At 39.2% G+C, this 11,931-nt stretch overlaps 1 non-coding gene across 1 annotated transcript; it reads left to right on the forward strand.

Annotated features, from left to right (window-relative positions):
* The first annotated feature begins 8,618 nt into the window (after positions 1 to 8,618).
* LOC130721640 (small nucleolar RNA R71) lies at positions 8,619 to 8,725 on the forward strand. The gene has a single exon (XR_009013563.1). It is a non-coding gene; the product is annotated as a small nucleolar RNA R71 (small nucleolar RNA).
* The last annotated feature ends 3,206 nt before the right edge of the window (positions 8,726 to 11,931 follow it).

Below are 11,931 nucleotides of genomic sequence, written 5' to 3' on the forward strand. Positions count from 1 at the left end.
TTATAAGGAGATGGACCCATAAACCTAATGCCTTAAGGTTTTGGGTTAAGATGTGGTGTCGATATCTCTTGGTGTCTTGCTCCTCGCCCCATGGGCTCCTCTGTCTCCCCCAACAAGTGGTATCAGAGCCGATGGTTCGTGGGGCCATGGTAACGACTGGATAACTTCCGCATAGGGGCCGATGGTTAGCAACCATGGTAACGACCGAGTAACTTTTGCGGAAGGGCCGATGGTTAGTAACCATAGTGATGATTGATAGCTTCCGCAGACGAGAGGATCATGGGTGATGTGGTTGAAGGACTTACACTTGAGGGGAAGATTGTTGGAATCAAGTGTTAGAGTCAAGTCCCACATCGGAGAAGTCAAGGTAGGAGGGAGAGTTTATAAGGAAATAGACCCATAAACCTGATGTCTTAAGGTTTTGGGTTAAGATGTGGTGTTCAAGATCTCTTTGGTGTTTCCCCTCAGCCTTGCCCATGGGTCCTTGCCATGACTCTCCCCAACAAAATTAGTTTTATATTATTAATATTACAACTCATTTTGTAAAAAATATAGACAATTTTTTTTTTTTTTTCTGGAATTGGAACAAAGAGGTGGTTGTAATTTAGCCAATTATGTTGTTTTTATTTAAGACTGAATCTGGGACCTTGTCCATTTTTATGATAACGTATAAAGGTTTTACTAATTCAAAGTCTATACTCCCTATGTGACTCGATATAATAAATGAACTGGTGTATTTTAATAAAAGAAAATCTACCACTGCATCTCTCTAATATCTATCTATCTATAGATAGATAGATAGATAGATAGATAGATAGATAGATAGATAGATAGAGATGATGTATTTTATAAGAACGATGTTCTTATATGAGAATATAAGAATAAATTATGATGGCTAGATCTTATCATGAATGATCAAGATTAAAACATGAAGTCATGTGACCATTAAGTTGTTTTAATTTTGACAATTCATGATTAGATCTAACGATCACGATTTATTATCATGTTCTCATATAAGAACTCATTTCTCACGTGATAATATAATGTATCTAATTTTTTTTTGCTACATTGGAAAATTGACAACAACAAAAAAAACTAAACAAAGAGCTACGCCACTAACAAAGAGTCCCTAAAAACAAGAGTCTTTAACTCGGAAGGAGGACTAATAAGAATGCAAAGCCCCAGAGCATTTGATTGAACACCCCTCTTTGCAATCCAGTCTGCATAGCAATTGATGTCCCTACTGATTACTGCAAGATTAATTATCCACCTCCTCTTGAGAAGATTTTGAATATCATTGAAAATGGGAATGAAGCGTTGTTGGTTCTTCTGCAAGTACACAGAATCTACCCGGTTTTAAATTATCGAACCTCAGGGAATTAGATTACGAATCCAGTTTAAGATTCAAGTTCAAGTTCAAGGTTGAAAAGCGAGTAAAATTCAGTTTTAATAATTGGTTGTTTCTTGAGTTATGTGAAACACAAGTGAACGAGTAATAAAGTGATTGAAATTCAGAGATGAGATTGCCTTGGGTTCTTGCTCAACAAATTCAGTTTTAGCAAACCTTCCTATTCAATAATTCCTGAGTCTCTCCTTGATGTTCTAGCCTAGATAGTCATCTATCGATGCCTCGTAAAGAAAACCCTTTCTAATCAAAAGATAGATTCAATTCCTTGATAACCTAAACATTTGTTAGAAGCACTAAGCATGCAATTCAGGCCAACAAACCTCAACCCTTCCTCTATTCACAACAAGTCTCAATTCTATAACAAACTATCGTTATGATTATAGAAAAGTAGAAAGTTAGCATGCATTCAAGCTTGAAAGATAAAGCATAGGAGTGAGATTCAAGGGTTTACTCAGAACAACATGAATAGAAAAGGAATGAAAGCTAAAACATCCAAAGTCTTACAAAGAACCCAAAACAAAAGGGGTTTTAGCCAAGCATGGCTATGGAATCCACACAAGGAGATAAAGATGAAACCTGAAACATAGGACTTAGGGAAAGCTCCAGAACTCAAACCCTCTCTTCTAACTTATGAAAATATGATAAAATCAAAAAAGTTTCAAGAGAAATGTCTAAAAACCAATTTATAGGCAAAACAGTCGAGACTGGGCGCTCAGGCGCCAATTCAGAGCGCCTGAGCGCCAATTCCAGCCAAAAACATGCTCTCTGGAGGCCAATTGGCACCTAGGCGCCAATTCCAGGAGGTTCAGAAAAAACAACTAGCGCCTAGGCGCCAATTCCCAGCGCCTAGGCGCTTAAGCTCGCTGGAAAAGACTTTTTAGCTTCTTGTAACTCCTCTTTCAAGCCTCTTTAAGTCCTCCTTCAATTCCATGCTTCTTGGCCTTCTTTCACCTTCAGTTTCTGATCTGCAAACTTAACCAACAAGCCAAGGAAAATTCCAGAAGCTCAAAGAGCTTATTAGCACAAGAGATCCTTCAATTAACACAATAAAACCATGCAAGTCCTAAACTTACTTAAAATGCAAGAAAACTCCCTATAAAACTACAAAATTACCAAAACGAAGTAAAGACTCAAAGAAAGATAAAAATGCATGAGAATGCATGAAACACTACATGAGGCTCAACAAAAAGACTCAAAACAAAGAAAGAAATACCCTAAAAACACCACTAAACAAGGGTCATCACACCACTATACTCAACGACAGTTCGCCCTCGAGCGTAAATAACACTCGCTTGCCCTCAAGCGCAAGAAATGCTCCCAAACAAGTGCTCTCAACAAGGAATACTTCACAAAAAACAGGGGGACAAAGGAATCACAGCTAGTTCCAAGAGAAAGACCCGACAACCTACTTCATGCATCTTTTGAAAAGAGAAGAGTGTAGAGTCCATTCAAGAGAAGCATATAGAACTAAAAATTCTAGGATGAGATGTTGATTTAGTGCACTGAGCACACAAGCAAGTTCATAGGTCCTGAATGTCATTCACTCAATAGCAACAAAGATCAAACATGCAAATATTCAAATAGACTTTAAAAAGGGTTGAAACATTGGCTAGGTAGAATATGATGGTGGTTGGTCCCTAAGGAAATTCTAGGCTTCAAGCACATTGAGTGTGGTCCAATTCTAAAACCCTCCGGAGCTTTTCACAATAAACTTTTTAGTACAAGTCTCTTGTACCCCCCTTTTTTTCAACTTTTTCTTTTTTTCTTTTACAACTCCAGCTTTTGTTCAGGAGTTCTTTTTCTTTTTTTTCAATTTTTTTCTTGGGGCAAGAGACTATTTCACAATTTTTCAGCTCCATATAAATATAATCAAGGACCATCACTCCCCAATATTCCAACCAAACATCCGCCCCAATCACTTGGCTACAATAAAATCTCCAAAAAGGCTCAAGTGGGGCAACTAAAGACAATGTTCAATCAACTAATTCAGAATCTCAAGAAATCCTACAAGTCTCAAGAATAAAGCAAGAATCACAAAGCATGCTATGAGTGAAATTAATGCAGAACCAAGAATTGCAAGTGAGTCAGGATCCTCCAGGGAAATTTTATGGTGAAGGGTCAAAGATAGACCCTTAATGGACTCACCTCGACTCCTTTCTCAAGAAACACTCGGAAGACCGAAGTCTCCTCCTCTCTTCCCCAAACATGCAATCACTCATCCCCAAAAACAGTAACAAGTATTCACAAAAGCATTTTCAAAAACAGCACATGTAAGGAAACAAAACTATAGCTAAAAGCGTGTGAGTATAGGGAAGTAAAAGACCCAAAAACAAAAACTTAAATAACAATGCATGATAAAAAGAAAAATAAAAGCTACAAAAGAAAAAGTATGTAAAAATGCATGAGCTAAACTAAAGGGAAGAGTTGACCTTCTTTACTAATTACCATGGAGGCCTTAGAGCCACCTCCTACTCCATAATTTAGGCTCTCAATCCCTGCAAAATGCAACAACCAAAAAAGCAAAATAAAACAAAACTTGGGTTGTCTCCCAAGCATCCCATTGTTATAGTCTTAGGTAGACTATCCCCCTTATCAAGGAGGTTTGAAAAACATGGTTTCCAACTTCAGAACCTCACCACCTTGGTACACTTTCAACCTCTGCCCATTCATAGTGAAAGTATTCTTGGTCTCTGGGTTTTCAACCTCAACAGCACCATGAGGAAACACCCTCCTGACCACAAAGGGTCCAGACCATCTAGACTTAAGTTTCCCAGGGAAGAGTCTCAATCTAGAATTGAAGAGCAGCACCAATTGCCCTGAGACAAATTTCCTATTCAAAATTTTTCTATCATGCCACTTCTTTGTTTTTTCCTTGTAGATGCTAGCACTCTCATAAGCTCGGAGTCGAAACTCATCAAGCTCATTCAATTGCAAGAGTCTCTTCTCGCTAGCAACTTTCCAATCAAAATTCAATTTCCTTATGGCCCAATAGGCCTTGTGTTCTAATTCCACTGGTAAGTGACACGCTTTCCCAAAAACTAAGTGGAAAGGAGAGGTACCAATCGGAGTTTTAAAAGCGATTCGGTAGGCCCATAAAGCATCGTCAAGTTTCCTTGACCAATCCTTTCTGGAAGAATCTACCACCTTTTCAAGAATACGTTTTAACTCCCGATTAGAAATCTCAACTTGCCCACTAGTTTGGGGGTGATAGGGGGTAGACACTTTGTGCTTTACACCATATTTTTCAAAGAGAGACTCGAAAGCTCTGTTGCAAAAGTGGGTACCCCCATCACTTATAATCGCCCTAGGAACACCAAACATAGTAAAAATGTTCTTTTTTAGAAAAGCAACCACCACCTTAGAGTCATTTGTTGAGAGTGCAGCGGCTTCAGCCCACTTGGAAACATAATCAACAACCACTAAAATATATTGGCAAACAAAAGAAGGTGGGAAAGGCCCCATGAAATCGATGCCCCAGACATCAAACAACTCAATTTCCAAAACATTTTTTAGGGTCATCTCATTTCTCCTTGAGATGTTTCCAGTTCGTTGACATCTATCACAACTCTCAACAAAAGCTCTACTATCCCTATGCAGCGTAGGCCAATAGAAACCACTTTGGAGAACCTTAGCAGCGGTCCTCTCCCCACTAAAATGTCCACCATAACTTGATCCATGGCAATGCCAAAGAATTTTCTCAAAATCAACTTCTGGGATACACCTTCTAATGACTCCATCAGAAAAAAATTTGAAAAGGAAAGGGTCATCCCAAAGGTAAGATTTTATATCATGCAGAAATTTTTTCTTTTGCTGCCATGTCAAGTCATGGGGAATAAGTCCAGCAACACGGAAATTAGCAAAATGTACATACCAGGGTAGGGGTTCCTCGGTGGAAACAGCTAGGAGTTTATCATCCGGGAACTCCTCTTGAATAGGTATTGGGCTGCACGCCCCACCTTCCAATCTTGACAAATGGTCTGCCACGCTATTGTCCTTACCTCTCCGGTCAATGATCTCAAGGTCAAACTCTTGAAGGAGTAAGACCCATCGAATCAACATTGGCTTAGAGTCCTGTTTAGCAAACAAATGCCTCAAAGCAGCATGGTCAGTATGAAAAATTACTTTAAAACCCAAGATGTAAGGCCTAAACTTTTCACAAGCAAAGACTACACCCAACAACTCTTTTTCAGTTGTAGTGTAGTTCCTTTGGGCCTCATACAACACTCTACTTGCATAGAATATCACATACAACACTCTTTCTTTCTTTTGACACAAGACAACCCCTAAAGCTAGATCACTAGCATCACACATGATTTCAAATGGTAGAGACCAATCCGGAGCAACAATTACCGAGGCTGTCACCAAACTCTCTTTAATAGACTCAAAAGCTCTCAAACAATTCTCATCAAAAGTAAAAGGTGCTTCCTTCTCAAGCAAGTTGGTCATAGGCTTAGCTAATTTGGAAAAGTCTTTAATAAACCGCCTATAAAATCCAGCATGCCCGAGGAAACTCCTAATACCCTTGATGTTAGTCGGGGGAGGGAGCTTTTCAATGACTTCAATCTTAGCTCTATCAACCTCAATCCCCTTTTCGGACACCTTGTGTCCAAGAACTATGCCATCCCTAACCATGAAATGGCACTTCTCCCAATTCAAGACCAAGTTAGTCTCTTGACATCTTTTCAGGACCAAGGCTAAATTCCCTAGACAAGCATCAAAATTTGGACCAAAAATAGAGAAGTCGTCCATAAAAATCTCGATGCAAGTCTCTATCAAGTCAGAGAAAATAGCAAACACACACCTTTGGAAAGTAGCTGGGGCATTACAAAGCCCAAATGGCATTCTCTTATAAGCAAACACGCCGTAAGGGCAAGTGAATGCCTTCTTCTCTTGGTCTTCCGGTGCAACACAAATTTGGTTGTACCCCGAATAGCCATCAAGAAAACAGTAGTATTGATGCCCAGTCAACTTATCAAGCATTTGATCTATGAAAGGCAAAGGAAAGTAATCCTTTCTAGTTACCGAATTCAGCCTTCGATAGTCAATACAAACCCTCCACTTTGTCACTTGACGAGTGGGAATCAACTCATTGTTCTCATTGGCAACCACAGTGATGCCTCCTTTCTTGGGAACCACTTGAACGGGACTTACCCATTCACTATCCGAAATTGGATAAATAACACCTGCATCAAGCAATTTTATTATCTCTTTCCTCACCACATCCTTCATGGAAGGGTTAAGTCTTCTTTGAGGTTGGACTATAGGTTTGTAATTTTCTTCCAACAAAATTTTATGCATGCATATCGCAGGGCTAATACCTTTGATATCATCAATAGTCCAACCCAAAGCTGACTTATGATCCCTCAAAACTCTGAGGAGTTTCTCCTCTTCCAAGGGAGTGAGAGCACTATTCAAAATAACAGGTTTATTCTCACCTTCCTCAAGATATGCATACTTGAGAGAGGAAGGGAGTGGCTTGAGCTCACTCTTCTCCTCAATCGGAATCTCCTCATCCCTAATTAACTCTTATCTTCACATGCATTCGGTGGAAAGGGATGAGACAGATTCTAATTGAGATAGAGTAGCATTCACCTCATGGTACAAAGAATCAAGTTCACTCTCAAGATTTTGGTCCTCCATTTCTAGCCCCTCCATGATTGTTGTTTCCAAGGGGTCCTTAATAGATATCCTAACAAACTCTTCACACACGAGCTCATCCACTACTTCACACCGGAAAACTTCCTCATCTTCTCGGTGTTTCAAAGAGTCAATGATATTGAAGAGGACCTCATCTTCACCCACTTTCAATGTTAGAATTCCCTTAGCCACTTTAATCTCAGCCTCACCTGTGGCTAAGAATGGTCTCCCCAGTATGAGAGGAACTTTAGAGTCCTCTTCCATGTCTAAAATGACAAAATCCACTGGGAAGACAAACTTATCCACCTTAACCACAACATCTTCAATGATCCCGTAGGGGGTTTTTAAGGACCTATCCGCCATTTGCAAAGAAATCATAGTTGGGGTAACCTCACCTAAGTTCAACCTTTTAAACATACTAAGCGACATCAAGTTGATACTCGCTCCTAAATCACACAAGGCTTCTACCATCGTTAACCCCTCTATCTCCACTGGAATAGTAAAACTCCCGGGATCTCTCCTTTTTTTAGGCATCTTCCTTTGCAAAATGGCACTACACTCTTCGGTCATCAAGATAGTTTCATCGACCTCACTCAACTTTTTTCTCTTACTGAGGATATCTTTCATGAACTTAGCATAGATTGACATTTGCTCCAAGACTTCAGTAAAGGGGGTATTAATATGGAGTTTCTTAAAAACCTCCAAGAACTTAGAAAATTGTTTATCCAAATTTTTCTTCACCAAAGCCTTGGGAAATGGAATCTTGCGGAGCTCAGGGGTATGAGTGTTTACAACCCTAGTCCTAGTGGGCTCTCTAGCTCTTTCCTCCATACCACCCTCATCTCTTTCTACCTCAGCTTCCTCATTTTTCTCTCCCTCAACTTTTTTCTCTGGCTCATGTAACACTTTTCCACTCCTAGTAGAAACAACAGCAGTATTTTCTTGCTCAGTTAAAGTTAAAGTTTCGGAAGAGAACTTACCTTGGTGATTTTCGGACATTTGTTTCGCTAGCTGTCCCAATTGACTCGCCAGGCTCTTTATGGCCAACTCGTGGCACTTGTAATTGCTCGCTGAATGATCAATAAATCCTACAATCAGCTCTTCAAGACTCTTATTGCCAACCGTCTTTACAACAATTTGCGGCTGATCAAGAGGACCTTGTTCTGAGGTTGGAGCTTTTCCTCCTTGAGTCAATGTTCTGACCTTGCTAACATCATCATTGACAGTACACTGGTTACTATCATGAGATTCACCACAAAATTTGCACTCCAAACAAGTTACTCTTGCTCCAATTGACTTGGTATCCTGTATATGTTTACGGATTTCCGCTACTTCCTCGGAGAGTTGCTTGTTGGAGGCTATGAGCTTGTCATAAGTTTCCACTTCAAAAGAACTTCTTCGGATTTGGCGTTCATTCTCGGAGTTCATGGCTCTCATCGCCATTTTCTCTATCAAATCATACCCCGCTTGTGGGGGAAGAGCATCAAACTCCCCACTTGAAGCCGCATCCAAGCCAAACCGTGATGAGTATAGTAACCCATCATAGAACTTCGCCACACATTCAGCTTGGGTGAGATTGTGTTGAGGACATTTCCTCAAAAGCTTCTTGAAATGCTCCCAAGCCTCATAAAGATTTTCATCTGAGGATTGTGTGAAAGTCATGATGTCATTCTTCAATTTCCTCAAGAGGGACCTTGGGAAGAACCTCGTTGTGAATTTTTCTGCAAGGTCTTCCCAAGTAGTGAGACTCCCTTGAGGTTGTGAGTTCAGCCAATCCTCTGCTGCGTCCTTCAAAGAGAAGGGGAATAGGCTCAACCGGATTGCTTCCGAAGGAACGTTCACCACCCGATACGTGTTGCAATTACGGATGAACCTTTCCAAATGAGCATGAGGATCTTCCGAGGAACCTCCACCATATTGGCTTTGGCTCACCATGTTGATGAATGCCGGTCTCAACTCAAAGTTCCCCACTCCTTCGGGAATAACAAGACTTCCGGGATAGTCAAAGCTCATGGACCCCGAAGTTAGTTCCCAAAGAGTTCGGTTGGCATTCTCAACTTCTTGTTCACGCAAACGGAGGGTGATACCCTCTTGGATTCTTGCCTCAATATGGGCTTGCATCTTCTCCTCCGTCATATGGCCACCCATGACGGTGTCTCTTGTGAGAGTAGCCTGAAAGATTGATACTAAAAAGAGAAAGATTAGTAGCACCAATTCTAGACAAGTTCAAAACAAAAATAAAACCACAAACTAAAAACTTAAACCAAAAATCGCAAAACAATTCCCCGGCAACGGCGCCAAAAACTTGTTGGTTCTTCTGCATGTGCACAGAATCTACTCGATTTTAAATTATCGAACCTCAGGGAATTAGATTACGAATCCAGTTTAAGATTCAAGTTCAAGGTTGAAAAGCGAGTAAAATTCAGTTTTAATGATTGGTTGTTTCTTGAGTTATGTGAAAGACAAGTGAACGAGTAATAAAGCGATTGAAATTCAGAGATGAGATTGCCTTGGGTTCTTGCTCAACAAATTCAGTTTTAGCAAACCTTCCTATTCAATAATTCCTGAGTCTCTCCTTGATATTCTAGCCTAGATAGTCATTTATCGATGCCTCGTAAAGAAAACCCTTTCTAATCAAAAGATAGATTCAATTCCTTGATAACCTAAACATTTGTTAGAAGCACTAAGCATGCAATTCAGGCCAACAAACCTCAACCCTTCCTCTATTCACAACAAGTCTCAATTCTATAACAAACTATCGTTATGATTATAGAAAAGTAAAAAACTAGCATGCATTCAAGCTTGAAAGATAAAGCATAGGAGTGAGATTCAAGGATTTACTCAGAACAACATGAATAGAAAAGGAATGAAAGCTAAAACATCCAAAGTCTTACAAAGAACCCAAAACAAAAGGGGTTTTAGCCAAGCATGACTATGGAATCCATACAAGGAGATAAAGATGAAACCTGAAACATAGGGCTTAGGGAAAGCTCCTTAAGCTCCAGAATTCAAACCCTCTCTTCTAACTTATGAAAATATGATAAAATCAAAAAAGTTCCAAGAGAAATGTCTAAAAACCAATTTATAGGCAAAACAGTCGAGACTGGGCGCTCAGGCGCCAATTCAAAGCGCCTGAGCGCCAATTCTAGCCAAAAACATGCTCTCTGGAGGCCAATTGGCACCTAGGCGCCAATTCCCAGCGCCTAGGCGCCAATTCCAGGAGGTTCAGAAAAAACAACTAGCGCCTAGGCGCCAATTCCCAGCGCCTAGACGCTTAAGCTCGCTGGAAAAGACTTTTTAGCTTCTTGTAACTCCTCTTTCAAGCCTCTTTAAGTCCTCCTTCAATTCCATGCTTCTTGGCCTTCTTTCACCTTCAATTTCTGATCTGCAAACTTAACCAACAAGCCAAGGAAAATTCCAGAAGCTCAAAGAGCTTATTAGCACAAGAGATCCTTCAATTAACACAATAAAACCATGCAAGTCCTAAACTTACTTAAAATGCAAGAAAAATCCCTATAAAACTACAAAATTACCAAAACGAAGTAAAGACTCAAAGAAAGATAAAAATGCATGAGAATGCATGAAACACTACATGAGGCTCAACAAAAAGACTCAAAACAAAGAAAGAAATGACCCTAAAAATACCACTAAACAAGGGTCATCAAGCGTCCTACCTACTCCAAGCGAGTTGCAAGCTCCTGACAGTTAATTTCACAAATCACATCTTTGTATCCTCTCTCCCAGACTATCTCTAAGCTTTGCTTCAACGCCAACGCTTCAGCAAGAAGGGGGTTTCCTCAATCATTCTGCGAGTGGAACCCGAAGATCTAGTGACTCCGATCATCCCTGAGCAACCCCCCTAATCCCATACACTGCTGACTTTCCCAGAAGCTACCATCGGTGTCGAACTTGACAATCCCTGCCGCCGAAGGTACCCAGTTACGTTGCAACCCAATTACATCCTCCAACCCCGCTAGAGCCACCGAAAATCTCAAAAGCTCGCCATATAATGTTTCTAATGAAATCATGTGCCCTTTTATATGATTATATATGTCATGAGCTTCCATATTAAATTAATTTCAATTAAATCAAATGCTACTTTTTTTTTACTAAATTATTCTATTTTTTTTCTTTAATTATAATAATTAACATTTAAATTTTAATCAAAATTAAATATGAAAAAAATTTATAAATTACAAATTTTTTAAAATTGAACTGAGGCACTAATTCAATGGTTCAACTATAGTCAATTCATGATTAAACCGGTGGTAGTTAAATTTTAATTTTAATACGGTTTCATATGAAAAATAATCTATTAAAATAAATTTTGAGAAATTCAGTCAATTAAATTTAAATTGACACAAAATCATTGTAATGTATATCTTAATAAGATAAAAAATGAATAATGAAAAGATAAAAATAATGATAATTTATACATACGAGTATTCTAACTGATATTATATATATTATGAATTTTTGGTACATTTTATAAATTATATTTTTATTAAATTTAAAATGATCAATGTAATTTTTATTTTTTAAAATTTTTGCAAAATTGTTAAAACGTGTCCACTTCTGGCTGGTTCAATAGCACTGGTTTAAAGTTTTTTTTTTGTAACATGGAGGGGCATGGCCCCAAGAGCGAAACAACGCAAAGCAACAGGAGCACGAAGGGAGGCTAAAGCCTCCTCAACATCCTGATACAAAAAACTACAACATTCTACCAACGGAGTAACTAATCGCTGCATACTAAAGCCAAAAACATGAGCAGCTTTAGCCAAACAGTCTGCCAAAGAGTTGGCTTCTCTCATAACAAGGTGAAATTGAAAGTTTTGTTTTAACCTGATTCAACAAAATCTTACCAGTTGTGAGATCTAATATTTTTT

Source organism: Lotus japonicus, chromosome 5 (genome assembly GCF_012489685.1).
Source record: "Lotus japonicus ecotype B-129 chromosome 5, LjGifu_v1.2".
Taxonomy (NCBI): Eukaryota; Viridiplantae; Streptophyta; class Magnoliopsida; order Fabales; family Fabaceae; genus Lotus; species Lotus japonicus.